This window comes from Bidens hawaiensis, unplaced genomic scaffold (genome assembly GCF_021521415.1).
Source record: "Bidens hawaiensis isolate Kalapana, Puna unplaced genomic scaffold, B.hawaiensis_p1.1 tig00007248_1, whole genome shotgun sequence".
Taxonomy (NCBI): Eukaryota; Viridiplantae; Streptophyta; class Magnoliopsida; order Asterales; family Asteraceae; genus Bidens; species Bidens hawaiensis.
In genome coordinates this window covers 81,722-102,266 of record NW_027491500.1, presented here as the reverse complement: position 1 = coordinate 102,266, position 20,545 = coordinate 81,722, and the positions used below count along the sequence as shown (strand labels likewise).

The window sequence follows — 20,545 nt, the reverse complement described above, 5'->3', positions numbered from 1 at the left end:
TAACCATCCGGATATTCCCTTCTAAACACATGAAGTTCGATAATCAAGTCTTTCGGTTAAAACTACAAATTAAGAAAAACATGGATTTCAATAAACTTTTGTAATCTTGATTTACTTCGTAACAAGGTGGAACTAAACTTTTTTATCACACGAGTTACGATATAAATTTTCTTTTTACAATTGATTGGACTACTTTAAAAAGTCAGTAATTTGGAAGGTCAAACAAAGATTGTTCAAACTTCAAATAACGCCTGCATTGCACATCGTTGATTGGTTAATATAAATTTGCTCTTGTGTGAAACTTAAGGTGATTTTGCTTGTAATCGTGGGGTCGAGTTCGAGCTAAAGGTAGGTCTCTCGTATAAGAACTCGAGTTGATTTTGTTTAGACAACACAATTATTGGTTCATTTAGATTAACTCAGTTCCTTTATATGTTGGGGAATTATGTAGAAAGAACGGTATCTTGGATTTTTGAAAGTCATGAGCACGCTTTCTGTCACACCCCGACCAAAGGCGGCGGAACATACCGAGGTGTAACGATTGTCCATAAGCACATGACACTAATTAAAGTGACAGTATTTAATAAACTCATTTCTTTTCACAACATCGAAAATGTCACATAACAATTATCCATAAAATAACCATAAACAAGATATCACAAAATATGCCAAATTTGATATTGTTCATTTTCACTAATATCCTAAGGTCTTTGATGTCGTTTTCTTCACAATCATAAATCAACCAAGATGCAAACCTGCAACATTTCATAAAATAAAGTTTGTCAACACAAAGGTTGGTGAGCAATTCATAAGTTTAATCATATTAGTATATAATAAAGATAGCCACAAAACTTGCATACGAAACGATAAATAAAAGTGGTAATTTGGATAAATAGATATCGCTAAACACATTAGCGACACCTAGCTATAAGGGGATGCCAAATAGTCTAGGATTTTATAGTTATCGTTAATTGCATTACGTTAACGACACCTTGCTATAAGGGGATGCCAAATAGTCTAGGATTTTATAGTTCCACCAACCAAAATCGATAAACACATAGGCATATAAGCATAGAACACCAAATCGAGCAATTATTTAGGTAAAGTATACAACTACGTTTGTGGTTTAAGATTCAAATATAAAGCATTTTGTTGAATAAGTATGAAATGTCACCCCTAAAATAAAAGATGGAAAATGGGGTATGAAGTACTCACCTTCAAGTGGTAAACTTGAAAGATGATAATTTGGAGATTTGTCGGAACGACGAGTTTAACGTACAATGCCTAAAAAGAAAAGAAGTCTTGAATTTAGAAAGGTTGTCTTTAAGGTCTTTAAACAAAATAAATGTTGAGAAATGTAAATAATTAAAGTTCAAGGTTTAAAATGTGACTATTTAAGAATTTATAATAATAACCCTTTAAAAATGTAAGTTTGCTCGAAACCGGGTTAAAGTATCTAACCTTAATATTTACTCAACCTATGTTAAGTAAGTAATAAGGTGGATAAAATGCAATAATGCAAATCCCTTTGGAATAAAGATACTAAAACGGTTTTTTTTATCAAGTGTTCGGATTGTCGGTTCGGGTCTTAATAATTGGTCAAACCCAAAGTCAACTTTTCAAAATATTGAATGTTATGAGATAACTCAATAAAATTTAATAATACTTAACCAAGTATGTAGTTCCATTGTTTTAGAACTAACAACGCACGTTAAGCGAGTGTTCGGTTTTGTCGGTCCAAACTTTGTTATGAGATCAAGTTGGATCCAACATTTACAAGTACTTAAGAAAATATTTAAAAATCAATTTATAACTATTTTTAAAGAAATATACAAGTCTTGATGGATAAAAAAAAACACACTTGTGTGTCTTAAGCGAGTAAGAATCGGTTTGGTTTCCACATGTCCAAACACTAAAGAACTTGTATAATAATGTACAAATAAAAAAATACTTTAAGTTTTACAACCAAAAGTTAACAATAAAGTCTTTAAACAAAAGTTCGGTTTTCGGTTCGGATCGTGTTTCGGGTTAAGACCGAGGTAAGATTCTACAAACCCATAACCATAGAATTTGTAAAAATGATTTTAGAAACTTAGATCTAACAATAAGTATGTTTAAACAATTATTTAACAAAACTAGTAACAAAGTTCGGTTTACGGTTTAGAGCTATTTACGGTTAAACCGAAGCATAGACTCTTAAAAACCCATAACCATGGAACTTGTAAACATGACCAACAAACTAAAATAAGCAAGATTAATATGTATGAACAAGTTATATAGATGTATATATATCAAGGACACGAAGTTCTCCATGAAGCCTTGTCTTATGAGGTCCGAAACCTCACCGACCGGAATCGGAGAAGTAACTACCAAATGTAAACAAGGGGTGTATATTATATATATGTTACACAACCATAAACAAGTATTAATAAGACTACATAAACTAATTAAGATGAAAGACTAAAAACCTTCAAGAACACTTAAGAAGATAACCTTGAATCTTTGATGTTTGAGAGGGTTTTTTTTTTTGGAGTTGTAGCAAGGGAAAATGAAGAGGAAAGGTGGTGTATATATAGGGTAATGTTGGTGGTCAAATATGGGTATGAGACACAAGAGTTTTCATGCAAACTGGATCAAGACAAAAACACAAAACAACAAAATAATAAATAAATAAAAATAAAGGTAGGATGTTTTCAAGACCCAACAAGTGTGAAACAATATTGTAACATAAATCCATCATTTTGATTATAACATAAGCTTCGGTTTATAAATCGGGTCGGTTTACATAATAAACAAATACAAAAACGAATACAAACAAGACCCGAAATTGACGAATGTCACACTTTCATATCAAAACTATTTGTGGTTCACAAATAAGTTGATTAGACAAAACTTATAATTAAGAGCCAGAAACTGAGTATAATGATTGTTAGAGAATATTGAACCGGAAGAAAATCGTATGATCAAATGATATTTTTTTAGAGTTAGTGTCTGTAGCAGCTATCAGTAGTTATAAGCATTTGGATTTCAAATCCAAATAAAAATGGCTCCTCATTTGTGACATTAAAACACATGAAAATTTAATAAATTAAAATGTTAATGTATTTTCTATAAAGCAATTAATGTTAAAATAATACTCGACCCCAGCTAGGGACTCTACCTCTTGGACTCTGCCAGGGGTTGTTGTCCGTTGGACCTTGCTATCAGAGGCGCCGCACCCGAACCCCCGCCTTGGATCCTTGGACTATCCGCTATGGTGGGGACATCGAAGCCCCTCCACAGTGCTATATTAACACCACGTGGACACTGCGGGCTTCAAAGCCCTTCTCCATAACGCACCGCTATAGTTTAAAGCCTTGTAGGCGCCCCATTATATATATAAATGCATATCTATGTGTGTATGAGAGAGAGAGATGTCAGTTCCGCGCCCCCATCCACCGCGCCCTGCAGCGGTGTGCAGCAACCACCACGCCCCAAGGTCGCTCATAGCGACCGGTCTTAGGGGTGAAGCCCCCAAAATACCAATAGAGTATTAAATCATAATAAAATTAAAAAAATGTACATCATACCCGACTTATTTCGATTTATTTTGCAATTAACTTAATTAAAAGTTAATCCCTGATTGCACTAAAATCACTAACATTATATTGACAATTTGGTGGTGTAGTATTTAAAACATGTATAACTAAGATTGTTGGTGTCGGCTCGGCTCAAATGGCTAGTTAAATATCCTTCAGTCACACTATTATAAGATAAATACCGTTTGTCAATAGAAAATTTGATCAGTCAGAAGGTTAACAACCCCCAAAAAACATTCGTAGTTTCTCCCTTGCTTCATAATAATCCATAACGAATCTAGGAATCAAATTTATTGTAGGATTTGGGTTACGAAATTAGAATGTATTTTTGTCACACCAAAAAGTGAAAAGCCAATATACGACTAAAGTCGACTTTTTGAATCATGGACGGAAAAAAAATCCACAAATTTATTCTCATGATTCATACGCGTTTCGTTGCAAGTTCGTTGCTATGAGTTTAAACAAATATAGACCACAAATTCCACTCGGATACTTTTTCATTACTTTTGCTATTAAATTAATAGAAAATCAAAAGATGCATATGCTATTTTGGGAGTTGGCATTCCTATTTTAGGTATGTTTCAATAACCCTTAAAAATTTCGGGGCAAAAGGCGAGTAAAAGGAAATAAAGTCCAAATTATTAAAGAAAATGTTGTTTATATGATTAGAACCCAAAGCCTTTTTTTTCATAGCGTATGCATGGAAAAGAATCGGTAAAACTTTTCAGGGTAAAAACTTATGTTACGGTTGGAAACTTTTTGCCACATATTTTTAAATAGTTAGAGTAAACCTTAAATTAATATTTTTACCCTTAGTAGTTAGTGTTAGGATAAAATGCATAGAGATTTAATGAGATAAGCATAGAAATAATTAAAGTAATTGTTATTAAGGTATGGTTTTTGAACTACGGTAATTATTATTGCTCTAGTTCACGACTATAGATTACTAACTAGTTATTTATATGTTTAGTATGTTAATTTCATTTGTATCAGATCCATTTTTTTTGCCTATATCTTTTAAACGTGCAATAAAATATGATGCATTAGTTAATTCACTTATGAGGAAATAATTTGCTTAAGAAACAACAACAATAATAACAATAATAAAAAAATAAACTTTTTGATCAAATAAAACAACAGACTATTATTAATTCATGAAGTATAAGAAAAGGCAAGTGAAGTGTTTAAAGAAAAAGGGAGAAACAGTCTTTCAATTACTTGGGCGAACTAGTGAAGAAAGTCATCAATTTGACAAAACTATAGTAGCTAATTAATAACATTTGAAAGTACAAAATAAGTCACAAGTTTCTTTGAAGTTTGGTACCAAAACACACATGTACCGTACGCGCCAAAAGTCTAAAATCCCCTAAAATATTGAAGCATGTTTCAATATTTAATCATCAAATTATCCATCATCAGAGAGTTTGTAGCATAGGGATACCAATGTTTCAATTATTTATGTGAATTGGCAAAGAAATCTTGTCATTTTGACAAAAACTATACCAGGCGATCAATAATGTTTGAAAGTACAAAAAAAGTCAAAATTTTCTTTGAAGTTTGGTACTAAAACTTTTGTTTGGGGCGCACTGAAAGTCTAATACTCCCTAAATGTTGACGCGTGTTTTAATATTAATCATCAAACTATCCATCACCAAAGAGTTTTTAGCCTACGGATACAATGCATGTCGAAAAGGTGTTTCAATTATTTGCTTGAGCATGCAAAGAAAGTTGGTCAGTTTGAGAAATCTATACTAGCCGATCAATAACGTTCGAAAGTACAAAAAAGAGTGTAACCAAGTATATAAAGTTTGGACCAAAACTTTTGTATGGGGGCATATTAGTTGTCTAAAATCCCCTAATCAAGTTATCGATCACCAAATAGTTTGTAGCCTACGGATACAATGCATGTCGAAAAGGTGTTTTATTTATTTGCTTGAAAATGCAAAGAAAGTCGATCAATTTGACAAAACTATAATAATCGATCAATAACATTCGAAAGTAAAAAAAAAAAAAAAAGGTTAACAAATTATATAAAGTTTGGACCAAAACTTTTGTATGGGACCAAATTAGTTGTCTGACATCCCCTAATTTTAAATGTGTGTTTCAATATTTAATCGTCAAGTTATCGATCACCAAATAGTTTGTAGCTAAGGGATACCCATGTGTCCCCCCCCCCCCCCCCCACCCCAGCTTGAATGTTTCAACTTTCAAGTCCTACATTGAAAAAATGTCTAGATTTAGAAGTAAGTGTAGATGATGTATGTTTGTAGTTTAAGAAAAATATCAAATTATCAATCAAAAGTTACCAAAGCAAATGAATCTATGATACTAATAAAAGTCGAAACTAAATTATTAACTACATCAAAATGTTTAAATTAGCTATATGGTTAATCAATTTATTTGAAATAATAATCAGGGATACTCACTAAATTAAACATGTTATCAAGATAACTAACAAATACAATTTATGACCTTTTGAACAATTGAATTTATGAAAATAATCATTCTGCTTTGCTTTTTATTACTTACTACTGTTAATTTGTTCAATCACATAACATATTTCCATTAACCGTGTCAAGATATTTCTTTCATTAAGGTAATCTGATGCGTTAAGGTTATCTCATACGCAAATGCGACATGCAAAAATAAAATATGTTGAGTCACACTAAAATCTGATACACCAAATTCCACATGACTTGCACTGTTTTATTGGCAATTTGACGATCATCATCATCATTACATTCTTACTATTACTATTATTGTCATTATTATATTTATTCTTACATTGTATGTAGTCTTATATTGTGTGTGACTCTCCCACATAAAAGCAGTTGTAAACACCACGCCTAGGCAGCGATTTGCTCATCAGAAGTCCCCTGCAACCTCCTCCCCCCCCCCCCCCCCCCGATTTTGCCAAATCGTTCACACTAGGCGGTGATGGTCATAGTTGGTCTAATTGGCCCGAAATCAGACCTGATCGGTCAAAATTGAATCACAATAAGTCAAAATTAGACTAAATCGATCAAATGGAACGAGTTTTTAGCACAATTCAAAGCAAAAGCATACCAAAATCGAACCAAATTTGGGCCAACTAGGGCTTCTACTTCGTCGTCTCTAATTGGGGGGGGGATAAAGATGTAGCGTACGGGATTGTAGGGTTACTTTAATTATGTTTAAGTATTAGTACATTTAAACACCTCATAGGCTCACACCATCCCAACCCTTTTAACCCCTCTATCTTCACTAGTTTATATTTAGTCTCCTTGTGAACTTATACATAAAAATTTTGTGTGTGTATAACTATAAATTTGTAAAAGTACACATAAAAAACAAGATCCAATTATTCACAATTAATCCCGATTAATCTCTAATCGGACGTACCCACAGCTTAACTAGTGCTTTGTGATGGTTTTTGCCATCACACTAACGGCTCTATAGTTTTATAATATAACTGTCTTTTACATATAAAAAAAATAATATAAAATAAAACTCTGTGGTAGTGTTGGGAGTAAAGTAACCAAGGCTGTCATTTACTTTTGATGCAAGGAGATTGCTCACATAAATGGATGTGCATGCATGCATGTTGTAGGTAAAATCAAAATAATAATTTACCAAATAGACTTTGCCTATTTTCTTGTAGCATTAATCTATATATACACCTATGTTTGTAACATCAAAATTTAACGAGTCACTATGACATACATTAATTTGTAGTCATCTAACCAAAATTTGTTGTTTCTCATGTTTCGCCCCGTTTAACAGTCCTTTTGCTGTTGTCCTGAACGGACACGAAGAGCTAACGAAGCCATCAACCAAGTGGAGATACGTTTTTAGATCATGACACGTTGCAAAGTCGCTTTTGGTTAGGTATGGTGACGCGTCACTGGTTAGCCGAAGCTCTTTGCCAATGTCAGCATATCCGAACCACTCGTGTGCTTCATCGACATGCTTTTGTAGCCATCCTTGCAACCCTACACTTCTTTTGTTCATGCTGTTGCTACCGTTATTATCAACTAAGAAACCGGGTACTTTCGTGATCACGTCGGTCGAGTTCACGATTCTTAGAATTTGTGTCCCGCTATTTTCGAGCTGTGATCGAAAATTTCGGTTTCCTATGCGGGGCCCGCCAAAGGAAACTACTGTTACCATTGGTGAGTCCTTAAATGTTGAGGTGATGTCATACGCCGTGAGTGTGGCTAGGGCCGCACCAAGGCTATGACCAGTCACCGTCACACTAAGCGGCTCGTCACCGTACATCTTAATAATCCTCAATGTCTCCTGCCGCACCATGTCCTGTAAACTCGGACACGTGGCGGTTGCTGACGTGTACATACTAAGAAACCCTTTTTGCACCATTGCTTTTTTCCTTTCGGGTGCGACGTCATCAGGCAATGACGTCAACGTGGCACGTAGATTCTCAATCCACTCAAGACACGTGGCAGTTCCTCGATAGGCGATAACCACGTCCCTACGACCCAATCGCGCGATCTCCTTCTCATCATTACAAACCGCCAGGTACCCGATCCAGCTGGAATTCGTGGACGTCCAGCTAGGCATCCTATCCATCCAACATGGCAAGTGGACCCCACACGTGGCATGCAAATTTTTCGTCACCATATATCCACTCCCCCCTAATCCACATCTTTCCAACATATTATTTTTTGTAAACTTACATGTCCCATAGTCCGTTGATGACGTGTCAAACTCGAAACACCGGTAAGCCGCTTCGACAAACTCCCCATACCGTAGTATCTCGTGCCGCAGCCCATCGTCTAACGGATCAAGCAACCCATCCCAATTCTTGATCCCTTGGTACTCCCTCCACTTGTGATTCAAGTTAGCCACACGGTGTGTGATTCGGGCTTGACCCGAATCACTATTCCATGAATTCATCACACGTAATCGTCTGGTAATTCGATTAAGTGTGATGTCAGCCACATGAGGTGTGGGTTTGGTTAGGCTGCATGGCTTAACCATGCCAAGTGCACCACCCTTCATGAGTGTTTATTTTTGTATGTATGTAATGTGACTATGTATATGATATTAATATTTGGCGTGTGCTTACAACTTTCATAGTTGCAAATGATATATATAGATGGATATATGTATATGTATGTATATGTCTTAGTGAGAGGAAAAGTGAGGACGGTAGTGCATGAGTGCGTGTGTGCTCATGAATAATTTGATTAATAATTTTGAAAAGTTAAGTTGAAGTTATTTGGTGGGACACAGAGAATATATGTGAGGAGAAGAGGTAGAATCTCTTCATCTCCGACCATGCATTTTCACAAGAAGTATAACAACAAATTAATAAAGATTATGAAGTGCATGTCACATTGCACTTTAAAGTTTAAATAAGAAAAGCAAAAGAATTTAATCTGGATATTAATAATATATGCCTAATTGAAACTATAACAGACTTTCAAAAATAATCTGTACAAAAAATGTGGCTTGGTGTTACAAAGGGAATCGAGAATGAAATACAAATGTCAAAAAATTCCTCTATCTTAATGTTGGTGGTGGTGACGGTGGTAGTGGTGGTGGCGCTGACAATGGTGATCAAGCGGTTGTGGTGATGGCGGCGGCCGTTAGGTGGTGATTTCAATAAAATAAGGTGAAAGATTAATATTAGGGGGGGGGGGGGGGGGGGTTGACAAGGAATGATTTTGATGTATTTGTGTAATTCTGATTATGTTTTATTGACTAACCAAGCACTCTTTTTTCATTTTTTTCATAATAATCCATTCCATTTAACTTGTTATTCTTGCGTACCAAACGTTATATAAGAGAATTAATATCTTACAAAAACGAAGGGGATGACAAAGAATGATTTTGATATCCTTATGTAATCGCTGATTATACCTCATTTTGGAGAGCCCCGATGCCCCACTCCGGCCTGACTATGTCGTCTTAACCGGGCCTACGCTGACTTCAGAGTTTGGCTTGAACGTTCTTCCGAGAAACCATACTGTCGACTGTTGATTAGCCAAATCTTCTTTTTTTCATTCCCATATAACGTTATAATTAATTAATTATTCATTCCATTTAACTTGTTATTCGCATCAAACGTTATATAAGAGAACATCTAATATCTTAATTTTCGTTGACCTTTTTATTTTATAATCAAAACTTCGGATGAAATACTAATTAATAGTTAATTAATATATAACTAAAACTTTTTTGATAGAATGATAGGTATATGTTCTGTGTGCATACCTCATACGCATCCGTTGCACCACTTAAGGTGAATGTATCTCTAATTAGGCAGTTTGTTATCCTTAATCCTTCTTTATTAATAAGTAATAACTAATTCCTTCTTTATTAATAAGTAATAACTAATAACTAGTGTTGAGATTGGATAGAATCCAACTTCTTTGGTGAATGATCCTCGAAACTACATGTAATAGGACTTTAGTGGGGTTGATGGCGTAATTAATGCAACTTTTTAAAGTTGTGATTGTTCGACTTCGTTTTTGGAATATTTAAAGAAATTGCCACCGTTGTAACGATATGTAAAATTTATATTCACTAATATTATCAACACTCTAAATAAATATTGCTTTTTCTAACGCAAATAATATTGCTTGATTACACTATTTTAATTCACTAAATTGCTAAGGTCATAATGATTGAAATTGGATGTCCCACAAAGTGGCAAAAAATCTCAACAACTAGACTAAATGACTAAATTACCAGGTGACATAAATGTTAATAAGAGAATGAATTAAAGAATTAAAGTAATAAAAATCTTAAAATTATTATTCGATTCAATGTTTATAAAGAAGTATTTTCTATAAGTTACAAATAGTAGTCATCCACTCACGAAAATATTTATATATATACATTTAATAAACTTGGTGTACATAAAAGTTTATAAATTTTGCTACTTTAATATATTTCTTATTTTTTTCAATCTTTGTTTTCGAAAAATTAACTTATAGTCCCGACGCGAAGCACGGTTACAACTACCCCTTTAACAAACGAGGTCGATAAATGTTTTAACATTACTTTTTTACGATATCACACATTAATTTTTATTTTAAGATTTTATGCCCATGTCGCAATGTTGTGGCCATAATACTAGTTATTATTAAATAGTATATAACAAGAAGGTAAACATGTACGCTGCAACGATGTTGAGTTCAAAACATATAATGAACAAAGATCCAAATCGTAACTGGATTCAGGAATTTTTTTTTCCAGGTGATGTACTACTTTTATATGCTTCATAGAATCGGGTATAAAAAATTCTGGGTCGGTTCGAGGTTTGAGTCGATTCAATGATTCGGGCAAAGTTCATTACAAACTAACAAATTAAAAGTAAAATTTAACAAATAACTTAACAATTAACAACATCAAGAACAATTAACAAGAACAGTTAAATATTTAACAAATGAATCTAAACTTACCTTTACATTGGAAGTAGTGCTAGCATATCGTGTATACCAGTACACGATAAGACACGAACACGAAATGTGTATACCTGTACACGACACGAAAACTTATCCTGTACCTGTTTCCCAAACACGAACACGAACATGTTAATACCTGGTATACACGATAAGAGCTGAAATTGATCCTACGATAAGTCAAATTATTCGTATTAACCTAATTAGGAATGTCGTGAGAATGTGACGGCTGAGAAAAAGTGAGAATGTTTTAGGAATTTAGGGTTTTAGGATAACTTATATATATATATATATATATATATATATATATATATATATATATATATATATATATATATATAATTATAAAAATCTAATAAGATACTTAACATGTACTTAACAGGTAAACATGTATTTTACCTGTTTAGACACGAAAATTAACAGGTAGATTCGTGTCTACCTGTTTAGTACACGAAACCTGTTAAGGTCTTACCTGATACCTGTTAAAGTCATGTAGGTACGTGTCGTGTATTCGTGTATCAGGTATAAATTGCCAGCCCTAATTGGAAGGATTCTAGGAAGAGTGGCAATGAGAAAGGGAGAGAGTGCATGTGTGTGTTTTATAAAATCCTAAGTAGATATAAGGCTAAATTTAAAAAAAAAAAAGATTTAAAAATTGGTTTGCTGCACGGAATCGAACTATCGAACTAGTGACCTTCTGTTTACAAAACCAGCAACTTACAAGCTAGTCTAACGCCTGTAGTGTAAATAGGATGGTTATTTCCTAATTTATAAGGTGATTCCTCTAGTATTTTTTTATATATCGATATACTATTATTTTGAAACTCGGGTGGTCTCGAAAAACCACCCATTTTTAATATAGATTCGTCTCTGAAATCGTCGTTAGACAAACCGCCTGGAACACTTTCGCTTTGATTTTAGGCTGGAATTTTATTCTTTTGTTAGGAAGATTCAGAAAGTTCCAAAATCCAAAATAATAATAATAATAATAATAATAATAAATAATAAATAAATATAAACAACCTGTGCATTTCCAACTAGTTGTCCCCACCACACGTTATTGAGATTGAACTCGATAAGTGACGGGACTACCAAAAGCAACGAAATAATTCTTTAACAATCAATGACATGATTTTTTCTTTCTTTAATGACGGCTGTTACTTTTTTAGCTTGCTCCGTAATGAAAATATATGTGTCAATGCAAAAAGAAGTAGACTTGTTCAATTTCCGAATTGAATTTCATGTCAATTCAACATTAATACCTAAAATTAAATTTTATATATGTACATGTAACTTGTTTATTATATAAAGTTATATCCTTTGGTTCAAATCAACTTGAATTTGAAGATGTGTTCTTTTTTTTTTTGTTTAATTTAACAGATGACGAATCATTCAAATGGGCTGTTGTCTAAATTTTTTAAATCGGGACACGCTCACTTTTTGATATGGGGAAAAACCTCACCTAAGTCCAACGCTCATGAACACTCGCTCGAAAGCACGACAGGGTGGTGAAGTAAAACTTGTTCAGTTCAAGGATCCAACTAGTGAACGTCACCTACTCGTCTAGTATCTCATCATCACTTGGTGGCTGAAAAGGCAGACATGGCGGTAAAGTAAAACCTGTTCAGTTCAATGATCCAACTAGTGAACGCCACCTGCTCACCTAGTTTATCATCATCACCTGGTGGCTGAAACTAAATGTTGGAGAAATGAATCAAACCCGAGTCATATGGAAAACCAATTCTACTTCTTTCAATTCACTTTGAGAAAAATATGAATTTCGTTAATATTTTTATAAAATGGATTAGTATTTTTATTGCATTTTACACTTTTACAAAAATTGGATCATATATTATCCAAAAGGATCATAAGAAAAAGTTATATGCCATGGCATGTAATGGGTGAATTAGAGAGCACTCACTATCTTCCAAGTGTCATAACTAAGTTTTGACTTTGAAAGCATGAGTTGACATGTATATATCGGTTTAAACGTGGTTGAGGGTCGGTACTCGGTAGTCTCACATCTCCAATTTAAAAGAAAAAAATAATAATAAATGTTATACCTTTTTGGATATTCAACTTTTTGAACACTTTCTGAGTTAATCAATGGTCAAAACAACATTTATTGAAGCAGTTTTATCAAGATTTTTTTCACACCAGTGGTGATCAAAGACTTTCTTAATTTCTAAGGGACTATAAAATGAAAAGATAAATGATTTGAAATCCTATTAATAAAAAAGAAGATTAGAAAATACATTATTAATTGTTGTAGTTTAATCAAATGTTTAAAAACTGGTACATATCGTCCGGTTGAACCGGTTATATCGGATTTTCATAAGGCAATCGGTATTTAAAGCATGTCATTTTTGGACGGTTTGCTAGAACATCGTACCGTCAAGCGTTTGTTTTTTTTTGTGTTTTTTTAATATTGATTTAAACCGGCAAACCGTTTTTAATTGGCAAACTGTTTTAAATCCAAGAGATTTTTGATATTTTTGCGGCCCATATTTTTTTAAAATGACTTTTAACATAGCGGATAAAATTGAAATGTATAAACACAGTAATCGATAATTCGTTAATTAACAAATTTTGTATCATGCAAATTCAATGTTGGTTTAGTTACATCTTTTGTAATTGACTAATTTTGTATACAAAATACAAACTTCCTATCTGACTTCAGGGCCGGCTTCGAAAAAATAAAAAAATTTTTGGGCCGAAAGCAAAAAATTTTCGGCCTTAAGTAAGAAAAAAAAAACTTTTATATAAAAAAATGATTAACATGTCTTAAGTGAGGGTAGAACCCACAACCTATTGATTGTGAGTAATACTCTTTGCCACTAAACCAAGCAAGTGGTTATATAATTGTGTTTAAACATTAAATATACATATTGTTTTTAATAAAAATATATATAATTTTTTTCAAATAAAAAAATTTCGGGCCTAACGGGGTGTCGCTCCTGTGGCCGTTGACCACCCAACCACACCTATGAGCCGGCCCTTTCTGACTTGACCATTGTTTATGTGTGATATTTGGTTCAAGTGTCATGTTTATTAATGTACTTTTGAGGTATTTTTTGAGTTGAGCTTGTATTTATATAATTTTATAAAATTACAAGGTAAATTATTCAAGCCGGTTGAACCTTCTGCTACATTCCAGTTCAACCGGTAGTATCATTTTTAACCGTTTGGGGGGGGGGGGGGGGATCATACGAACGTATGAGAGGGAGACGAGCCATGTAAGCCTAAGAGAACGATAGCCCAATGTCCACATTAGTTTGAGAAGCAGCCCACTTATGTATAAAAAAGATCCACTAGCTAGTTTAAAAAAGACGAAAACTCATATGCAAAGAAAAAGGAACAAGAATTAGAATAAACTTAGTATTTAGCACCCGTGTTTTGTCGCGCTCTGTGACGTATTAAACGTTGAAAAAAATTGGCATCATTTATATTGAAAATTTGATAAAAAGTAAGATGCCGCAATGAAAATCTGAATATTATACGAATCACGTTCTTAAAGTTGTAAGAGAAAAAATAACCTGTAAAAAAATTGAAACATTGAAAAAGCTTTGAGAGTTTGTATGTGTGCTTCGATGACTTGCACATTACGACAACACATCTCTGTTTTGAATGAGTTTTACTCAAAATGTAGATAAACATAAATTTGTCTCGCCCATATATTATGAATTTAATAAAACATCAAGATTATAAAGTTATAAGGGGAAAAAAACAAAGAAATGATATTGTGTTATAAAAAAATCGTGAGGTATAAAATTTGAGGGGGTGAGGTATAAAATTTGAGGGGTGTGTAAGAATATTGTTGGTAACTTTTATCAAACTTATGCAGGGAACAAAGAGAAAATGTATTACAATACTAGTTAGTATTACCATTACTAATATAAAAATGAATTATCCTTATGCTTAAAATTTGTAAAAAAAATGAAAAGTAAAATTAAGAGAAGATCACAATGCTAGTTACTATTACCATTACTAATATAAAAATGAATTATCCTAAGGCACGTGTAACATTGAAGACCAACTAATGAATGATAAGTTAATATCATGCATAAAAAATTTGTACGGCATGCAATAAATATACTAACAAAGATGAATAGTAATATGCCCTCACAAAAAGAATCTACCAATTAATATTTATAATAACAGAATGATAAGGGATTATTAAATTGAATTGCGTAATTTTTACTATTTCATACTTATTATACACTTAACACTTGTAAATTGTTGAAATAGTCGCGCTATTCAACTCAACTATGTATGAATCATGAATGATGTATCAAGATCAGATCCTATCATAACGTGTGTGTGTGTGTAGCACATTGGAGCATTCCCAACTCGTCCCTCATCCCAATCTTTAAAATTATACTAAATAACACTACATTTCTCTCTTTTATTCAATTAAATAATATTTTTTATATATTTATCATTAAAGTTTTTTCTCTCCTTTACTCACAACCAATTCAACAAATATTAAAAAATAAATAGGGGCAAACAAAATTTCCCCAAATTTACAAAAAATCGCTATATTTTTTCTCTCCACCCTATAATTTACATTTACAATCACTCAAAACTTCATCCTATCATTTACAAATTCTCCTCACAAACTTTTAGAGGTGGGTTGAGAATACTCTTATTATATGCTAAAATATTTTAATGTTTACAACCATAATCCTATTACTTTAATATCTTTTACAAGGAATTTTTATATAACTTCATATATATCCTTAAACGTTTGTTTATGTGAAAATGATTACTGACGAATTAACACGGAGAACAAAATATGTTCGGTTACGTATTCATGTTTGTTCATATATTCGGTTAAACGTCAACAAATTACCATATTCAAACTTATGTTGGTGTTCGTTCATTTCATTCACAACCATACCTTACAAAGTTCCATTGGTATTTATACGTTTATTTAAAGAAATTTTGTGAGCGAATGAAATGAGAAGTTAACTCTAGTTGGCCTTGGCGCACACACAAGAACGCATTGTTGGAAGTTTTTGGTATATGTGTGTAAATGAATACCTTAAAAATAAAAGTAGTAAAACTTATCTCACATCAGGTTGGAAACAAAATGAAGATTTGTTTATAAGGTATAACCCATATTACTCATTTGAAGCTTCATGATGCGTTTTAGTACAAATCCTACCCGTGTGCAGAGGGTGGTGCAAAATTGGGTTTCTGGACTAAAAATTCTCCAAACTCATGCGTGCCCACACGAATGTAGCTTCAAAAACTCGGGTCCGCATGAGGCAACTTTTTGCATTTATTTTTGGAACTTTCATAACTGATATGCAATTAATGATCATTATTTTCTTAATGATTAATTATTTTCGGTTTTAACTGATGCACTAAGGCTCCTCGCTATGGGCGCGGAAGGGAGAGAAACGGGGCGCCGAGGGCGCAGAACACTGTTGCGGGTCGCCGTTGGTGGGGGCGCGGAAGGGGGAGCGGTGGAGGGGACGATGGGTGCGGTGGGTTCTCTCTCTCTCTCCTCTCTTTCTCTCTCTCTCTCTCACACACACATATATATATTGGGGGCGCCCAAGGGGCATTAACCATAGCGAGACAGGTTTCGATGCCCCGTTTTCTATGAGGCGATGACGTGGCACGATGGAGGGGCTTCGATGCCCCCCCACCATAGTGGATAGCCTAATGACCATTATTCATAATTATTCACTAATGATCATTATTCGGCCAATATTCAGTTATGACTTTTCTGTAGTCTAGAACACACCAAAATACACAACTCTCTAATTCTCTGCAACATTATTTCGTTTTCATTTCAGGCAAGTTGTCAAGTCCGGCAGTACGCTGCGGCTGCTTTCGAACCAGCGTATCCCCTAGGAATATTTCCTAGACCGCAAACCTGTTTAAGGGAATTAGGTTAAACACAAGCCCGGTTCACTGTTATCGTTTATTGTATCAATTTTCTTGTTTCAGGTCCTATTACAGGATTACCAATACATATAAACATTAACTTAACAAAAGAAAAAAGAAAAGAATTACTAATTCGTGTATCCATTATTTCTACTTCTAAATCTATACTTTTGTTCACAATGAATAGTCCTCGACACTTAGGGAGAAACACCACTGTAAACATACCTTGATACAACTAAGTTGCAAGTCCTATGGTATGTTACGTATGTACCAACCAGCTAACTAGCACATATGGTTTATTAGTGGCAAGTTAGACCGTAATCATCCTTTTAAGTTTGATGTCTACAATGTTACATGTATAGTTCATTTACTTATACTCTGCATACCTTTTAACTGTTAACATATTCCATCGCATACTATTAAATTAAATGTTAGGTTTTTTTTTTTAAAATGACTGTTATCACATCAACGGATAAACGACAGATTATACGAACGGTAAAAGTTCTCTGATTTGCGTAGTGTCTTACCAAGATCGTTCCCTCAAAACCTTGACATAGTACTACAATCACGTCTCACGACACGACACGACACGACAAGGCACGACACTGTGAAATTAGCAATACCGGTTAGAGTCAGGCGAAAAGGGTGGTACGGTTCGATCTCGAAGGGGCGGTTTGGAGGAGATCAAATTAAAAGGGGCTTAAGAGAAATTCCTTTACTTGGTGGTCAAGTATTTAGTTTATTTTTGTCTTTAATTATGTTTTTATTTCTGTCTCTGGTTTCGTTTCAAATCAGGATTAGTTCCTTGAGGGTCAAGTTCCGTTGATTATTTAAACTTTTGTATTTTCGTTTATTTATGTTAATGAAAAAGAGTCGATCAAGTTGATCAAACTCGGGTGTTTTCTCGGTTTCATGTGCTCCCAGTTTTAACACACTCCACGAGCTCGTAATTCATATCATTATCTCCAACATCAAGCATAGCTATCTATGTGTATCCACATAACCTTTGGATAAGTAATTAAAAGTGGGCATACATGCTAATTACATTCGGAATCAGAAAACATTTTAATAGTTCGTTGGACTAACTTCTCTGGATAATAACATGCCTAAGAAGGATAATCATATCCAAGATTATAATAAAATTTTATTAGAATATTGGCATCGAACATTAACCCTAAATTATGTAGAAAGCATTTATATGTCTTTTGGTTTATGAGAATAAAGTTAACCAACATGAATTTTACAAATACATACCAGTTTTAATCTTTTTCACATTAAGTTTCTAAAAATCACCTTGTAAATAGCGTTTGTTGTTTTATTTGTAAGCTATGATTCTTTGTCGAGTGTTACTAATTTAATACCGGTTCTACTCTTCATTTAACAAAGCGACACAAAGTTGGTCATGTGAAAAAATTAGATCTTTTAAGTATAAGCCAGCTCTTGCTAATGATTGTCCTTGACTTTTGTTGATGGCCATGACAAAACAAAGTGCAATTGGAAACTGTCTTCGTTTTAGCTTGAAAGAAAGTTTCTTATCCGATGGAGTAAGACCGATTCGACTAGTTAAGGTGTGATATCCGATATTTGTACCAGAAACAACTTACCAAATAAATTGTGCAAATCTCGCATATATTATAGAAAGATGTTGCTTTCAAAAACTCATCATCAAATCTTGATGATAACATCACCGAGATTGATCTGCAAATGTGGACATCATTGTCGTTCAACAATCCACACAAACTGCAAATGACAAATATTTTTATTACATACATGTAAGTTATGAAAAAAAATATAAACATAATATATACAAAAATAAAATAGAGACTCATTGTTATATAGGGTTGATCCTATCCCACAAGAGTGCATTGTGGAGTGAAATAGTTGGATCCTCATGATAGCTGATATGGTTGTGGGGCAGGTGTTACTAAATCCCCTTTCAATATGCGATAACTTGTTAAAAAGAAGGTTCTTTTCGACCTAACAGTTGCATACTTGCATTTGTTGTTTGGCTGTTGGAGAATCGATTTAGCATTTATTGTCGGATTGTTTGTGGCTTCGGTGGTGTGGAATAACATTAGCAGATGGTGTAAAATTCCAATAAACTTTGCGGCTTCGAATAATACTATTTTCGACATTCACAGTCAGTTTTCAAAGATTGATAAAAAAAGGAACATGGTTCAGTCAATAACTATGGTGGTAACACGGTGTATCTTGAGAGCTCTAAACAAGTTAACCTTTTTTAGAGCAAGGCCATTAAGATTAATACCATTATCGGTGATATTAAGATGTTAAGATTCTTGTGGATCAACAAAAGATATAAGTGCCTAGATTCATATAGAACTAGATGAAAAAGTTTGATGTTGTAATTGGTTCGTTGTTTTGTGCTCCGACCCCTCCTACTTCTCAGTAAGAGGGATTTCGGTTTGTGGGCCCACTTAAAAATTGTAAGTCAATTTTAGTTATAATTAAACAAATGCCTGATGTTGTAATTGGTTCGTTGTTTTGTGCTCCGGCCCAAATCATAAATTCTCTCTTGTTTTCTTATATATAAGGTTGACATTATACCCGAGTAGTTGTAACGGTGCATCTCCGATCGAAAGGAACTTATACAAGATATTGTGCCATCGTGTAAAATCTCATATCTCGTGATTATCGTTATGATTATAGGTTAATACTAATATAGATATATTACATTGTGCTTAATCTATGTGCTTAACATCAGAAGGGTTGTTAAATATAAACTTGCAAGGTGAGACATTCGAGTTTTTGCACAACTCACATTTGCGTGAGACAATTGATTTTCAATACTGTCATGATGTTTTTCTAAACCCGCTAAACTCATGACAGATAGTCCAAATATTTTCAAATGATTTAAACTACATTACAGTGATTAAGTCTCTTTAGACTTACGGGATGATTACTACTGGTATTGTAGGGTTTTATATACAAGGCTTGCCTACTGGGCTATTACACGTTACTTATTGGACAAGTGTTAGCCAATAAGTAATATGACCACAGTCACATATACGGTCGAGTGACAAGTATCTTTCGGTAATTTGTAAGCAGGCAGATGTAAAAATATTTTAATGCTGTAACTGTAAAATGTGTCATTTATAAATGAATGTACTCACCAGTATTTCCTGCTGATAAAATGTTTTTAAACATGTTTCAGGTGACTTGTTAGAGACAAATGAATAATGCTTGCGGGCTTCCAGCTTAAATAAGTTGCTTGTCACCAGAATAAAGAAACGTGTTTTGTAAATTAGGGTTTATCCATATAAAACCTATGCTTGTATAAAAGTGGGTTTAATCCCAGTTTATGAAATAAGAATTATGGTGTTTTATAACTCTGATCATTTTTCCTAACTACGGTTCTGATGAAATATTCCGCTGCAAATTATTTTAATAAACACCGATACCATCACTCAACGTTCACGGCTCCCCTTCCGGGTATAGGGGTCGAGGGCTGTGACATTTAACGTATGACGAAGCCTCCTATTTATAGCCAAAGGCCCAAAGGTGTACGATGATGGAGAGAAAATGTTGGACACATGTCGGGCGCATGTTGTGCTATCTCCTCTGTAGCCATCATTGTGGGAATCGCTGATTCCATTTTGCGCGGGGCCCACCCCTTAGTCTATTGTCTCCTTTGCGTATTCG

At 33.8% G+C, this 20,545-nt stretch overlaps 1 pseudogene; it reads right to left on the bottom strand.

Moving 5' to 3' along the window:
* Nucleotides 1-7,292: 7,292 nt before the first annotated feature.
* Nucleotides 7,293-8,576, bottom strand: LOC143634803 (phospholipase A(1) DAD1, chloroplastic pseudogene; annotated as a pseudogene).
* Nucleotides 8,577-20,545: the final 11,969 nt, after the last annotated feature.